Source organism: Pygoscelis adeliae, unplaced genomic scaffold (assembly GCF_000699105.1).
Source record: "Pygoscelis adeliae isolate BGI_AS28 unplaced genomic scaffold, ASM69910v1 Scaffold318, whole genome shotgun sequence".
Lineage (NCBI taxonomy): Eukaryota > Metazoa > Chordata > Aves > Sphenisciformes > Spheniscidae > Pygoscelis > Pygoscelis adeliae.
In genome coordinates this window covers 2,700,651-2,716,232 of record NW_008825430.1, presented here as the reverse complement: position 1 = coordinate 2,716,232, position 15,582 = coordinate 2,700,651, and positions in this window count along the sequence as shown.

Genomic DNA, 15,582 nt, shown 5'->3' with positions numbered 1-15,582 from the left:
TAGTACCATTTCTGAAACTATTCGCTTTGGAGACAGACGCTAATGAATTGAACAGAATCAGACTTTTTGTAAGTCTAAAAATAGTATCCTTAGTGTCTTTTCTACAGAAGAATAATACTTTGAGTTCCAGCAAAAAAGTTTGCTGAAACTGAAACTACAGACTTAATTTCAAATGCTGCTGCTAATGCTAAATAAAAATTCTGTATTTCAAGAACATAGTTTTATTTCTTTCAAAAATTATTTTTGGGGCTTCAGTTTCATGACTAAGTTGTTTGCCAAATGCAGCATGAATTCCAGCTGACCTGAATCTGTATTTCTTAGTGATTCGTCTATGCAACTGAAACATTCTATCTAGCTTTCTCTGCTCACAGGCTTCCTTTGGGCCGAATCAATGCTGCAGAGGCAATTTTTTTCATATTCGCAGCAGACAAGGAAGCAACTTGATACGGCTTCAATTTTCAGAAATACCATGTAAAGCACTTCAGTCTACTTGAAGCAGTTGGATCCCACTACTTCTTCTTTTAACCTCACACATGTCTAAGTGTGTTTAGAATATTGGCTTCGATCTGCATACCTATGTCAGTTAAGAGTACAAAAACGATGGCATTCTTTTCAATCATGACTGCGTTGGCAAAAAATACAACGTAGAAACCTTTACATTGCCAAAAGCTTCCTCTTTTCCTTGAATATGGCTTACTTTATTGGGGGAACTGGTTTAAAAAATCAATGCCTGAAGCAGCCGCCAGGGAATTTGCCAACAAAACTATACTGCCAAACTTAAATGCAGAATAATCTCTAACATAGGCATAGTGTAACTGATTTTGCTCATTTTAAAAAGGAGAATCCATCGGAAAAAACATAATGGGGTAAGAAACGAGAAATCTTGAATCTTCTGCAGTCCATGAAACCTAACACAGTAGATTCAAGCGAGCAAGGTAACGTGCAATACTGCAGCTGTTCCAACATCTGCATGGTTCCATGGAAGTGGCCAGGATTTCTTTTTCTAGGCCCCTGCAAAGTTTTGCAGTGGCTATTTTCAGTTAGACATGCCTATGTATATTCATCTTGCGAGGCATCAGTTTAGAAAAGACATTTCTTGTTTGTCTCTCTACATTGGCACTTTTCTTGTGAGAAATTAACATATCATAACTAACACTGTACTGAACTCTGTCATTGGTTTTTAGTACCTTTTTGTGCTTTCCAGAGTTCCAGTATTGGCATGCCAGTGATAATAGAATTGGGATCTTCCTGTGCTGCTGAGTTTACTGTGTCATTTGCACCAGTGACCAGAGCCAAGTCTGTATCTGAGACAAAAAGGAAATAGATTACAAAATGTGTTATTATGAAAGGAAAAGCCACTGCTTCAAGTTATCGAGACAACACCAAAGCACGTTAATCAAGCATACAATATATGATGACAGTTTGTTGTTTCATCTGAATGAAAAAAATTAGGTCCATCTGTTGGTGTTCAAACCTAGAATCGAATCTTGGCAGTTACATGTGCTAATGAAAACCATTAAAAAAAATCTTGTGCATTCTCTGGGTAAGATATCATGAAAATAAATACTCCTAAGATTTAAGAGGCAGACTTACGCAAGGCCCTTGTGAGGTGGCTAAATAGAGCGCATATGTGGGATCCGAGGATGACGTCCATTATGGTATACCATGTAGTTTATTTCAACACTACTCACTTATCGTCCAAATCTACAATCTCTTTTCTGTTCAGTTCCTCAGTTCCATGGCTCTGCATGCAAGAAGCACTCCGTTTACATACAATCATCGTAGGTCCAGGAATTAACATTTTAGTAGTCCAAGAGATTCCACAGCTTGGATTAAGATGGTAGAACACAGCTCTAAAAATTGCTAGTAATTCCTACAACCTCAGGTTGTGCTCATGAATGGTGTATTTCTAGACTAACCCTACTGGTAAAGAAGTGGGGCTTAGTTTAGAGCTGTAGCACCAGCAGTATCAACTAGATCACCCTTATCCTCATGCTCATTGAATCCTTCAAGGAACTCTTAATGGGTTTGTGAATAGTGACATCTGCAAAAGCAGCAGTGATTCCTCTGCCAAACATACTTACCCATGTGCCTATCAATTCTTTTCTTTTTTTTTTTTTTTTTTTTTAAAGTTGTTCACAGTTTGCCCAGTAAAGCCAAGCTTAATGGTCTGTACATCTGTTCAATCTCCTACAGTCCTTACTGAAATCAGCATCGCCTTCCAGCTTCCATTCCTCTTAACCTTTTTAACCACAGGGCTGGCTACGCCTCCCAGGAGCCTGGCAACCAGAGAAGGCAAGGGTGTTCTGGCTGTACCATTTTTATACCTTCTGCAACAGCCCTCCCAGTGACTGAGATGCATGAGCCAAAGGAATTTAGTGTACTGCTACACAGAGTACAGCCTCCAGGAGTGAGACAACCATAGGTCTACTTTGAGCAAAGAGGGGAATAAAAGCCGTCTTGACACAGAAACGTCTGTATTCCCTGCTGTTTCTAAGTTCCTAAAATGCATGCAAATGTAATGTCAACAAACTTACATCATCAGATGCAACAATGCAAGCAGATTAGCCTCCTTTGCAGCAATGAAGCTACACCTATTTCAGATGTTTATGAAAAGTAGATACATCATCTTGCCTCTCCAGACTGAGTTTATAGGATGGACAGTGACTCAGAAACATTTTAAGATTGTCAGCTGAAAAGATTTGACGTGGAGTCTTCTCAGATTCCATGGTGCTAAGTTCAGCTCGTAAACCTTCCTTTATGAGCTATCACCTGCATGTTTGCTTGGAACAAAATCATACAGTTTGACTCCCATCCATTAAGCTGGGTCCAGTGATGCAAAGCAGCTCTAAAACAGATAAAGCAGTGAAGAATTCTTATGTGAAGGAAATACGGCCAGTGCAAGGTGATGCAAAGATCTGAAAAGGTGCTGTTGAAATTACCAGATCCCCACCTGTCATCAGTGGCCTACGTAGCCTTTGGTTTAATAGTCAGCCTGAGAAGGAGGGGGAAGGTCTACAGGCAGCATAGAGCCATTTTTGCCTTTCTTCCCGATGCTACCGATCATACACATCTCCAGAGAAATGATTACAGCTGTTATGGCCTTCCCTACTTACGCAGCGTGCAATATATTAGGAAAGATTTGCCATCCTCACAAACTTAGGACTTATACAGAAAAAAAAATCTAAAAAAGAGACAATTAAGTGAGTGAAAATTAAAACCACAAATCATTAACACCCTGAACACTGATTTTTTTTTTGTGTGTGTGTGTGTGTACACTGCAGCGTTCTATTTGGAATTCACTATTTTATTGCAAATAAAGCCTCTGACCCTTTTAAAAATAATTTCTTTAATCTTCAGGGGAAGAGTATATAAACATCTTGACTAATAAAAAATTTCTAGGACTTTGAGTGTTTTCTGTTGGATTTTTTAATGTGACTATACAAAAACAACAGCACTTAACATTGCTCTCTAGAGCAGCCTGCTCTGCGGGGGGAGGCACTTTGGCAGTTCTCTTCCTTTTTTTCCATATCCCTCTCCTTTCAGAGGCCCCTCATCGTGATGACCCATCCATTTGGCTAAGGGCTGCATGCAGCTGCATCTGAAAGAAGCCAACTGTATTCTTGGGTCAGCTGGAGAAGTCTGCTTGATTACAACTGTAGGTATATACAGTGCTTCTAACGCCCGTAACTTAGGGGAGAGGAGACCTAGGCCCCACCTCAGGTTTCAGCGGAGGGGCAAAACAGATCAGCCGGCTACATAGCAAGTGCTCAATAGCTTCAGGCAATCCAATGCATAAAAACTATTTTATTTAAGGTTTTTCTCCTACATCTTTGGAACCATAGTCTTTTGTCCTCGTGCATTCATAAAATACTATAACTTTTTGCAATTTGTTTTAATGAAAGAAGAATGATTAGCTGGCACATTTCAGCTCAGTGGCTATGCTGTCCTGTAGATGAGATGTGTGAAAACTGAATGTTTCCTGATCTCCGTTAATATTTTCCATGTATAGCTATCCTACAGAAATTAAACTTTCTTAAAATATCATGACATAAACTTTTTTGTTATTGTTGCAAATTGAAAATGAATGTTGGCCAAAGCTTGTCATTCTTGAAGAAATCTCAGACTGAATAGCTGATTACCCCTGCATAAATCTTGGCAGTGCCGGGTTACCCATTTTTAGGAAAAGCAAGAGAGTATTTTATGAGAATTAACACAAAGAGGGAGGCCCAGTGAAGTAACTTCAGTAACTTCATCTCATATTTCTTTGCTATAAACCAGTACCATTCAAAGGTCAAAAAAAAGAAATCCATTTAAGGTTCATGCCCAAATTCTTTGTATTTCCACTATCCCCAGCTCTACGCTAGAGGCCTTCGTTATTTTTTAAGATGAGAAAAACTCCCAGCAGAGTTCACAGATGTGAAGTGAGGCATTGTTCATTAAGGTCTAATCATAAAGAGCAGATCCGACTGACATCGTGGCTGGAATATACAGCAACAGTAAAACCTCAAAATTGCAGGATATGACAAATGGCATAAACCTGATGAAATTCAGATTAGCGTAGTCTTAGATCTAGGGCCTTGATGAACCCTTTTGCCCTGTGCTGAATCATTACAAAAGGATGAGGACTGTAGTACTGCCAAAATGTATGCTGTATTATCAAGTGCGATACTTCTAGTTAACCAACGTTTTTCATTAGAACTAGAACATTAATTATGGTTGTAACTCGCTACATCAGGAAGCATTCAGCTTTCACTAATGTCACATACATACAGGACAGTGTATTAAATGGGTTTACTGGTGACAAGTAGGCACCAAGTCCCAAAAATGCTGTCCTTTTTGAATACATCTGAACAAAAGGTTTCACTGCAAACATAGGAAAGAAGAAATACAACCTTGTAGTTTGTGACCAAACATTTGTTACAAACTCCTCCTTAGCTTATATTGTATTTTTAACGTCTACTAGGCAAATTTTCAAGTCTCTTGCATATTTGTACATCACTAAAATAACAGTTAATACTTAGCACTAGTCTGCAACAGACAAGAAAGCAAAATCTGTGCCCTGAAACACTAAATCAAGGATAAAAGTTAGCGTCAGACAGAAGAGTAGACTTGTCAGAGTGAAGCTGGGCAATGCTTTAATAGTGTGCACTCAGCCCGTAAGTAAATGACTCTGCAGGCTTAGGCTTTCAAAACAGATTACAAGGTAAAGAAAAATGGTACTCCTTTGGAAAGCTCAGGACACTCCAGCTTCCAAGGAAGCATAGCATATACATAGGAACAGGGATGATTAGGCAAGAAGTTGACTAATGATTGTAGAGGTCTGTATTTATGGGCAAAGCCCAAGGAGGAATGACTGCTAACATCAGATGAGACACAGGTGGCATATAAGGAGGGAAGAGGTATTTAGCAATTTTAATATTTGGATAACAAGCATGAATTGGATAGATTCAAAGGAAGTGGAAACAAGAGTTTGACGTGATTAAAGTGATAGTGAACAGTGAAACATGCAGAACGTTATGCAAGATCCAAGGTAGCTTGAAAAGCATACTATTGAGTAACTGAACAACAAACATCTGAACTCTCACCCAGGGTAACGATAGAATTAGACTCCTTTATCATTTCAATAGCTTGGTCTAATCCAGCTTCAGTGCAAGTTCCAACAATTTCCATAGGTTTCCTTCCTGCTGCAGATGCTGTGCCATAACCACCCAAAAATGACTTTTGGCAAAGATGTGATCGTGGCCTAAATGTGAACGTAGTAAATGAGCATATTGGTCAAAACAACAGTTCCAAGTCCATTAAAAGAATCCCAAAATAAATAGTTCGTTTGCTGTAAATTCCCATGTAGTTTGTTTGGGAAGGCAGACTGCATTATTCTTCAGCTCATTAAAGTTTACTTTAACAAGCTGCGAAGCTGATACAGCAATGGTTCAACAGTTCAGTATTGCATTGCTTTTTTTTTTTTTTGAAAGCTTCAGCATCCCACTTGGCATAAAAATCACACATTTCAAACAGATTTTCAGATACGCCTTTGAGAAAGCCTTGTTTTTCAGCCATTTTTAAACAATTTCTCTTCTCCTCCCTAAACTACCTTAACATTTTTCCCTAGCAAAACAAAGATGTTCTTTGTTTAAATAACATCTCCCCTCTTGCTTGTTGTGAAACAGCACATTTTGCACTTCCTCAAAGTCAGTTGCTGGGTGAGATCCTTCAATGAAGGCCATTCAGCATTTTCAAAAATATTAACTGACATTATTGGTTTTACGAGTAAATTACATTGCTGTTATTGCTTTTCCTGGTTGTTTTTAAAGTTCAGTTGCCAGATTTAGTGTACTAGGAACTGTTTACATACAGAATGGCTAGAACTTGGACAAAGCTACGCAAGTTCTCTTATGGTATAAGACCACCACTCTGATCTGAAGGAATCAACGCTCTCAAGGCCAGTAGTTTAATCTCCATGCTGATGTGCGAGTGCCAGTCAACACCCAGTCCACCATGTTTTTTTTTTGAATTGTTAGCATGTTTACATGAGGAAGGGCTCTCCTAGCACATACGTACTGCTTGCAATCCTTGAGTTGGCTGGATATCTCTGCACAGCTCCGCATCATGCAACCCAGACATATTCCGATTTCTGTGCTGTCCTTGGCATTTAAGAAGTTCATTTGCCAAATCCGAATTCTAGAAAACCCACCAGACATCTATCCAGTTGTCATAACTTTTCATTGTTTACTACCATTATGAGCAAAATTCTGTCAGGGAGCCAGTCCAATCATCCAATCTCCTGCAACATCTTATTTCTAAAAGTTTCCAATGTAGATGCCCTAGTCTTATTTCACACAAAAAAGGAGACAAACCAGTGGTATTTCCTTACCACACACGCACACACAATGCACGACAGGATAGCTCCATCCAGAGGAACCAATCAAGGCACCCACAATTGTCAAGACCGTTGTCAAGAAGAAATCCTTCTGCACACAAGGCTCAGCCAGAGTAACCGTTTGGTAATTTAGGAACAGGCGTTATCTGCTCCACCTACAGCTGTCAGTGTCCGTCCCTGCAATTTAGTAAACACCACATAAGAGAAAGAAATTAAATTCATATTTCAAGAAATTATTTAATTCCTAAAATATTAAATAAGTGAAACAAAAGCAAATAAAAGTTCATTCAAGCACCCCAGTTGGAGAAGATTGTTACCTACGATCGTTGTTGGGTTTGGTCATGTAAGCAGATACACCTTTAGAATTTTTGCTGAAAGATTTTACAGGCATAATAGAAGCTGAAATCATTTGTTATTTTGAAGGACAAGACCCTTACTCTCATTTCTTTCCAAAACTAGTCCACAGTTACAGCAATGGCTAGGATTACATATACATCTGACTAGATAAACATCCACAGCTTATTTTACAGCACTGCTGCTGGCTAAAAAGTTTTGGATCTCTGCAGTGTGGTTTGTGGGATCCTGCAGGGTCTTGCAGACTTGTTACGGAATTTCTACGGGGCTAGATAAACATTCTGCAGAGTGCTTTGTTGATTCCTCATAATTTATGCCAAATTTTTCAGCTAACATGCAAGACTGCATTGTGGCTAGCATTCAGCAAGTGCTGGACGTGCGTGCAAAAACCTTACATTTATTTGCAATGAAGAGGTTCAAGAATTGCTTTCTTGATACTATTACCATAATTGAGGAGAGTCCTGTAACACCAAGACTGCACACTAATCCAGGGGTGTAGCTTGGACCCAATGTAAAAGTTACCACACTAGCCATAGATGCTGTCAGCAAGCCAGCATTCAACTAGTGAGCCCAAGTAGAAATGGTGCCGAGTTCAGCAAACCTGGAAGCAAGCATGCTGCTCTAAACGCTGTATTGACTTTAGCACTAAAATATTTTTAATGCTAAAGCACCAGAAATTAAGACAGGCTACAGGTACAGAATAAAAATACCAAAGACACTTGTCTCCTTGGAAATTAGTTTAGCTGGAAGAAAGATCCACCTATTGCAGATACAAGGCAAAAACTTAGGAATTTTTTTGGAAGCAATTCTCAGAAATGGAAGTGCTCCAGCTCCTGTCATACTCCATGACTCCTTCTATTTCAGCCTTGTTAATTATGGGAAAACAAAAGCAGTTTGCTATGTGATTGCTTTGTAGTAGCAAATAGGACACTAATTATTCAGAACACAAAGCTTCAGTAGCTGTATATCATCGCAGTAGGAAATAATTGATACATAGGGACCTAAAAGATCTCTTACTACAATTCCTCTAGCCTCTAGTTGTTCACATCAGAATCCTAGCAGTAATGCTCTATGGAATCTAAGTCGGACTCTTAGTTAAACACTCTCTAGCAAATCCAGCAAAAGAAATCTTTGAGATCAACATCTCTCCTAATCAACACAAAAGCCAAAGTCACTAACCTCCTCCTCCTCGTGTTCCAGTCCTACTGAATTTGTTAGGCCAAGTTGTATAAGGCTACTTCCTTCCCCTCGCAAATGAGCTAAGAGCCAGGACAGCTTTGTTGAAGCCACTGTTTCTTACGTACGGGGGAGAGTTGTGTGGATGTACCCGCCAGAGTTTCTAAACACGTTTTGCCTACAGAGAATCAAGGCAGGCCAAATGCCTCTGGACGCATTAGAAGACTGCCACAATCTAAGTGACAAACTGGCAAAGAAGTAGTACCTTCCCCTCTTCTCTCTCACCAAGTTTCAAGCTCAACCTCTGAGAATTTCTATTGGCCTCCATAGTATCAGACAAAAAATCCTCCTTAGAGAATCAGCACTAAAACTAAATTAAATTTTTCAAATATTTCTTTTCCCACAAATTAATAAATTCTAATTCATATCAACTGAGGCAGTTGGTAGATTCATAACAAGAAAATTGTTTCAGCTGAGAAAATAAATGGTAAGTTCGAAAAACATCTAATGATTTCAGTGCTTTTTGAAACATCAATTTTTTCATTTCAGAACAACATTCGACTTCAACAAAACTTAAGCTTTTTATCAGCAAGTAAGATCTTTACCCCTAACTTATACTCCCCACTTAGTTAAGAGGGCCACCTTTAGGAATTCATATACTTTCATAATATATTTTCCTATCCTCTCAAAGAATAGTATATTAATAAATAACACTTAACAAGGATGCTGTGAGTTGAGCACATGTACTGTATAAGAAGTGTACATACCCGTTGTGTCACCCAGAGCCGTGGCTATAGACATCTGTGCAAGCACTTCTGGTGAGGATTTCGGTGCTCCTACTGCTGCTTGCTGCTAAATCTGACATACCAACCATACCAAGGGCATTCCCAAATCCAGAAGTGTTCTGACTAGACAACCTTGTCAGCACTCCTGCACAGCACACGACTGAGCTGAAATACATCATCCGAAAAACAAAGAAAAAAAAAATGAACATGGAACATTGCTGTACTTCAAGCTTTACTCTTTGTAAAGGAATATAAAGGCATTGAAAGGCTTTTAAAATCTCCAGGAGGACTGAGAACCAGTAGTTTATCTTTAAAGATGAGAAAGATTTCGTCTTTGTTTATTAATGCAAGTGAATATACATTTCTGATTATAAGACTTCTACACATTCCTCCCTTCACATTTTCTGGTTTCTGTATTTCTTTATGACACCAATCCACCAAGCAACCATGAAACTAATTAGCATCCCAGCAACTCAGTTCCAAGATCCATTGACTTATATTTCAGTACATGTTTTCAATTATCATCAACACTGACGTATTGTTTTCTAATATTAGTCTACAATGCCTCAATTACTGCCTTATTCTTTATTGTTTTCAGGCTTATTTCTTAATACTCTGCCCTAAGAGGAAAATACTTATCACATTAGTTCAAGCTGGAAGATATTACACCTTTGCTAGACTTGCCCTGCACTGGACAAATTTATAACTGTTTTAGCCATTATATTCTTTATGGGTAAAAGTAGTGTATTTTATCAAGCTAAATATGAAGTTCTGATTCTCTCCTATTATGATTTTAGATGTTTTGATATAAAAAGTGCTCTGAAATTCCTACATGACCTCATTTAGTAAACATGTGGTCTTCCTTCTGATATTTAAAGAGCACATGGTGACTTTATTTTAAATAATAGTCTTTTAACCTGCATCACTGAATGAGTTGAAAGTATGATCCAAAAATAATATAGTCAGAAAAATCCATGATGCTGAAATCATAACTAACAGACAAATATAGCCGTTCGACAACATTCTTAGAACATTCAGAACGGCCAAAGACCGTGTGTTGGCTGGTATCTTCAAGAAATATTTATGGGCTTTTCAGAAGTCTAAGTCCAAAGACTTAAGTCTGATGGAAGGGAAACTGTCATACAAGGATATTAACAATGCTGTGATGGAGCAAGTTTATAGATACTATATCCTGAGGAGATTTGGCATCAAGTGGAATAGCTGTATGACTGTATTGATGTGGCTTGTACTATGGCCTTTGGAAAAGATGCAACATAACAAGAAGCGAGAAGCAACATAAACTTCCCAGAACACATCTCAAGTACGCCCATACCCATTTGTAAGACAAGTGGGGGAAAAAAAAAATTAGCTTTAGTGATTGTACACCTTATCTTTAAGAAGCAACAATGCAGCATATAATTTTGATCCAGTGTTTATCTAATTATTAACCTGGTCCTCACGATGAATCAGGTCAAAAGCTAAGTGTAAGAATTAAAGTCTCCTTTATCTGTATGCAGAATATAAACTGAAAATATCTGCTACTGCTTCCAGTTCAGTCTGAGCTCCCTCGGTCTTTGAAGCATTTATTACTTCTAAGATTTTATTGATCCATTCCTTCCATGTATTATAGGGCAGAGGGAAATGTTTTACTTCATTCTTTTAATACACATATGAGCTATTCTAGTATGGTAACACAATATCATTTCAAAGAATGGGGTTCCAATGTAAAACTAACTGTGAAACAACCATTTGGAAAATAAGCTTTGTTACCATGTATATTGACTGCCATGTGACCTTCTGATAAGTTCCAGGACATCCATCAGATTTCTCTCCAGTGATGGTATTGTTTAAAAAAAAAAAACGTTAAGAATTAATGAAATCCGACACCTCATTTCTTCCAGATTTAGTGCTGAACACTTTTCTAGGATGTAGGAAGCCTTAAGGGCAGGTAAGAAAACCAGTTCAGGTCTGATTACTATCAGATTGTTTTCTTCCCAAAATACTTCCTTTCTCTGTCTTTAGTAAAGATAATTGCCAATTAGATTCTACCTCTAATAAGAAATAGCTCAGTTTTAATAAGTTTTGAACAAACACATGCATCTGGAGGTGGATTAAAAAATAGCAAATAAAAGTAAATATGGTCTCTCTCCTGATGTACTGACGCTCTAAACTAGATACAGATTGGCATCTAGTGAATGAATGTGTTGCTGTTTTGTAACTGACTATTATGGAACTGGAAATGCAAAGCTGTTTTCTCTTGAATGAAACATAACACAGTCAAAGGAATATGCTCAAATAAGGACAGTAGAAAACAAAAAGACTATAAAATTGTTTCCCTGGCCCTAGGGATAACAGATTCCATGATCTAATGAAGAGGGATGGCAAATACTTACCCATATAAGTGAATAGCTTTCCTGGAGGGCCCGATTCTGCACATACCCCTCGTTCCTCGCTGCTTGTAGCATTATTTCAGACAGAATCAGGCTTTTTGCTTGCTCGTATGACTAGCTTTGCTAGCCAAGACCACCCTCCTAGTTTTGGATTACTTAACCATTGAACAGAAGAAAACTTAATGTTGAGTAACCTGTTCAATGTTACGTCCAATGGCATAGAAAGGTACCACATCCCCCTATAAACACTGCTTTAGGGAGAAGGCAGAGATCATCATACTCTGGAGTAGGTCATTTGAACATATCCAGCATTCTGTGTAATTAAGAAACCACCTGTTCAGAAACATAGGTTTTACCTGTAAGAATTAGCAAGTAAAACTCTCGTGAGTACGCTTTCTTTCTCTGCAAATCCCTTCATGTTAAAACTGGTGTAACTGTCATTATTTTGTATTCTGCAGCTTATTCCAGTTGCAAATTCAGTTCCCATATAGTGTCGGACTTCACTTTGTTTTCCTTTTAGTAGGAGCATTTTCAATTTTATTAACTATTTGTGCTCTTTTAAAATGGATTCCTTATTCTCTCTCAAAGTCAGGCCTTCCTTACCCATCTTATTTCCTAAACTTCTAGCGTGGCTGTGGTACTATATATGGTATGTTTGCTTATTTTTTTCATTTTCTACTTAGAAGGGACTTTGTGTTGACTGTTTATGCTATTTTTTAAAATTCATTTTGACAAATTCTACCTTCGCTTTTCCTTGAGAGTTACAGAACTTCATTCTAGATTATGTTATCTAATTTATCTGCTTTTCCCGGTCTTGAGTTTTAAAAACTACCCTATAATCTTTTTAATAAGCGCCAATAGCCTTTCATCTTCCATTAGATAGAACCCATCCTTCTCTTGTAAGCTCTGTCTATTCCATAGGTTTCCTAGTTCCTAATAAAATCTAAACACATCTTTCTTTCCTATCAATGCAGACTTTGTCTCTATACATGGTTTTGGGGAACATTTTAGAAAAATGCTAGCATGAAGGTTCTTGTCTTTAATCACAGAAAAAATTGTGATTCTAGTGTCTCTTTTCCACCTTTATCACATCACTGGTTGACCACAGATTACTACTCAGAACTTAGAAACTGGCTAGATAGCTTATAAGATCTGCTACATCTGCACTCACAGACAAATTACTATGAGGTTCTAATTAGCATGACAAACCCACTGATTGAAACAACTGATAAACAAATGTCCCAGCACAAGGTCCTGCACCTGGGTCGGGGCAACCTCCAGCATCAATACAGGCTGGGGGGTGAAGGGATGGAGAGCAGCCCTGCAGAGAAGGACTTGGGGGTACTGGTGGATGAAAAGCTGGACATGAGCCAGCAATGTGCGCTCGCAGCCCAGAAGGCCGATCGTATCCTGGGCTGCATCCAAAGCGGCGTGGCCAGCAGGTCGAGGGAGGGGATTCTGCCCCTCTGCTCTGCTCTGGTGAGACACTCACCCCCCACCCCCCGGAGCACTGCGTCCAGCTCTGGAGCCCTCAGCACAGGAAAGACATGGACCTGATCAGGTCCAGAGGAAGGTCACCAAAATGATCAAGGGGGATGGAACACCTCTCCTGCGAAGAAAGGCTGAGAGAGGTGGGGTTGTTCAGCCTGGAGAAGAGAAGTCTCTGGGGAGACCTTATTGCAGCCTGTCAGTACTTAAAGGGGGCTTATAAGAAAGATGGGGACAGACTTTTTAGCAGGGCCTGTTGCAATAGGACAGGGGGTAATAGTTCTATACTAAAAGAGGGTAGATTGAGACTAGACAGAAGGAAGAAGTTTTTTACACTGAGGGTGGTGAAGCACTGGCACAGGTCACCCAGAGAGGTGGTGGATGCCCCATCCCTGGAAACATCCAAGGTGAGGTTGGACGGGGCTCTGAGCAACCTGATCTAGGTGAAGATGTCCCTGCCCACGGCAGGGGGGTTGGACTACATGCCCTTTAGAGGTCCCTTCCAAGCCAAACTATTCTATGATTCTAAGAGAGGTTTCCAGGAGGAAACACTGTTTGTGGAGGGGTAGTCTCAGTGCAAATGTGATCAAACTAATATATGAAAGTATGTTTTGATCGTGGCTATTTACAATGAGCCCTTTGAATGAATTATCTTAACAACCTATTCCTCTCAACTGTGCGCATCTGTGCAAATGTTTTTTGTAACAGGTTTGCTTCTAGACATCAAGTTGCTGACATAGATACTTTTGTAATCTGAAGTTTTCCACACCTGAGTACTCAATCGCATGGACCAAACGTCCATACTTATTTTTCACCTTTCACAGAACTGGTGAGCATGAAGAGATTTCAGGGGCTGTCCTAGCAGTTCAATACTTCAAAAAATTCAGGTTATTGATTTTGACACCCTATTAGTAACATAGAAACCTAACATTAGACATACTGAACATCAGAGATAGGTATGCTATATGGAAAAAATTAGTCAATTGTCCTAGAAAATGCTTTTTCAGAGCAAAGGTCTTGAACAGTGACAACTGACTTCTACTACCAAAATAATTAGACTACTCACACAAAACTATAAATAAGTAGTTGTATTAAAAGAGCAGGTTCTTCTGCCTAAAGTTCTATAGAAAAATTAAATTGGAATTAAAATGCTTCTAAAGCCAAACTGAGGTCCACTTTCATTCAGCTTTGCTTAGAATAGAATCCAATTTTAAAATACTTTCTCCATCATAAATGGAAATCTAAAGCTGAAAACATCAGGAAAAGTCTGCTCTGCAAAATGCTCTACTCCAAGAACTTGACAGCTGACTCAGTAAGGATGCTGCTCAGATTGTAAATTCCCACATGCAGCTTTGTACTTCTATGTCATGGCAAATGCATGCAGTATCTCAATTAGGCAAAGTAACCTAGCTACTTGTGTATCAATGACCTTTGGAAAATTTAACCTAGTAGTTTCATCAGCTAAAGAAACATTCTCCTTTTTTGGAGACATCTTCCTTTTGGGACAAGACCATGCAGAAAGAAGCTGGTCCTATGCAGATAAAAAAGCAAAGGATGTAGACACACATACCTGAGGTGAAATCAAAGTTTTCCCATCACATCTTCTCACTATTCCCATTAATTCTGTTCAACATTTTCTTCTCCGGTCATCTTATCACTCACAGAAATATGTATATTTACTGCAGAGACAATGGGTATAAACATAAAGCTGATGCTCATATTGGCATTCCAGTATTTACAAGCAATCATCATTATACAATCCTTTGGTTGCCAGTAAAATTTGTGTGCATGAATATGCATCATAGATCTAAGTAAAGATGAAAACAGCATTGTTTAGTGCCTGAAGCAAAAGTTTTGAGGCAGGAACTCATAAATTCTCATCTCATTTGTAATTCACTTTGGGTAAGTCATTAACCTTGTTTTGACTTCCTATAGGTCCCTCCTAATGAAATTGAACTCAAATCTGTCATAATGAAGCATACAAGAGAAGAAAGCAGCAGACAGTACACTTAGCAATAATAAATACAATTTCTGGTATGAGAGGCAAATGGAGGCCAGGTGTGACTCCCGGGGTAGTGTGATAACCACTATTCCAAGCAAGAACAAATCTGGTCACCATTTGAGTAAAAGAAGGATTAGGAGAAATAAGCGTCAGTCCTAAAATACCTGCCAAACCTATAAAAAAAAAGTACGCACTGAGAAGAATAAAAAAAAGCACTTTCCTTTATTAACTGTAAAATAAAAACAGGCGTAGAACCCTAACCCTACTTCCACCAAAGCTGTGTCACTGACACCCATGGCGGTGGAAGGCATTTCCTGCACGTGCTTTTACATGCATAACTTGTATACATTGGTTTTGCCAGAAAACTAATTTTGGAATAACAGAATCTTTGTCAACCTGAGGATGAAGTGGGGACCCCAGGATCCAGCAGATGCATATGGGACTGCCAAACTAGGTTTCTTAAATAAAAAATATTCCACTTGGGCAAATATGGAGAAATAGTTCATC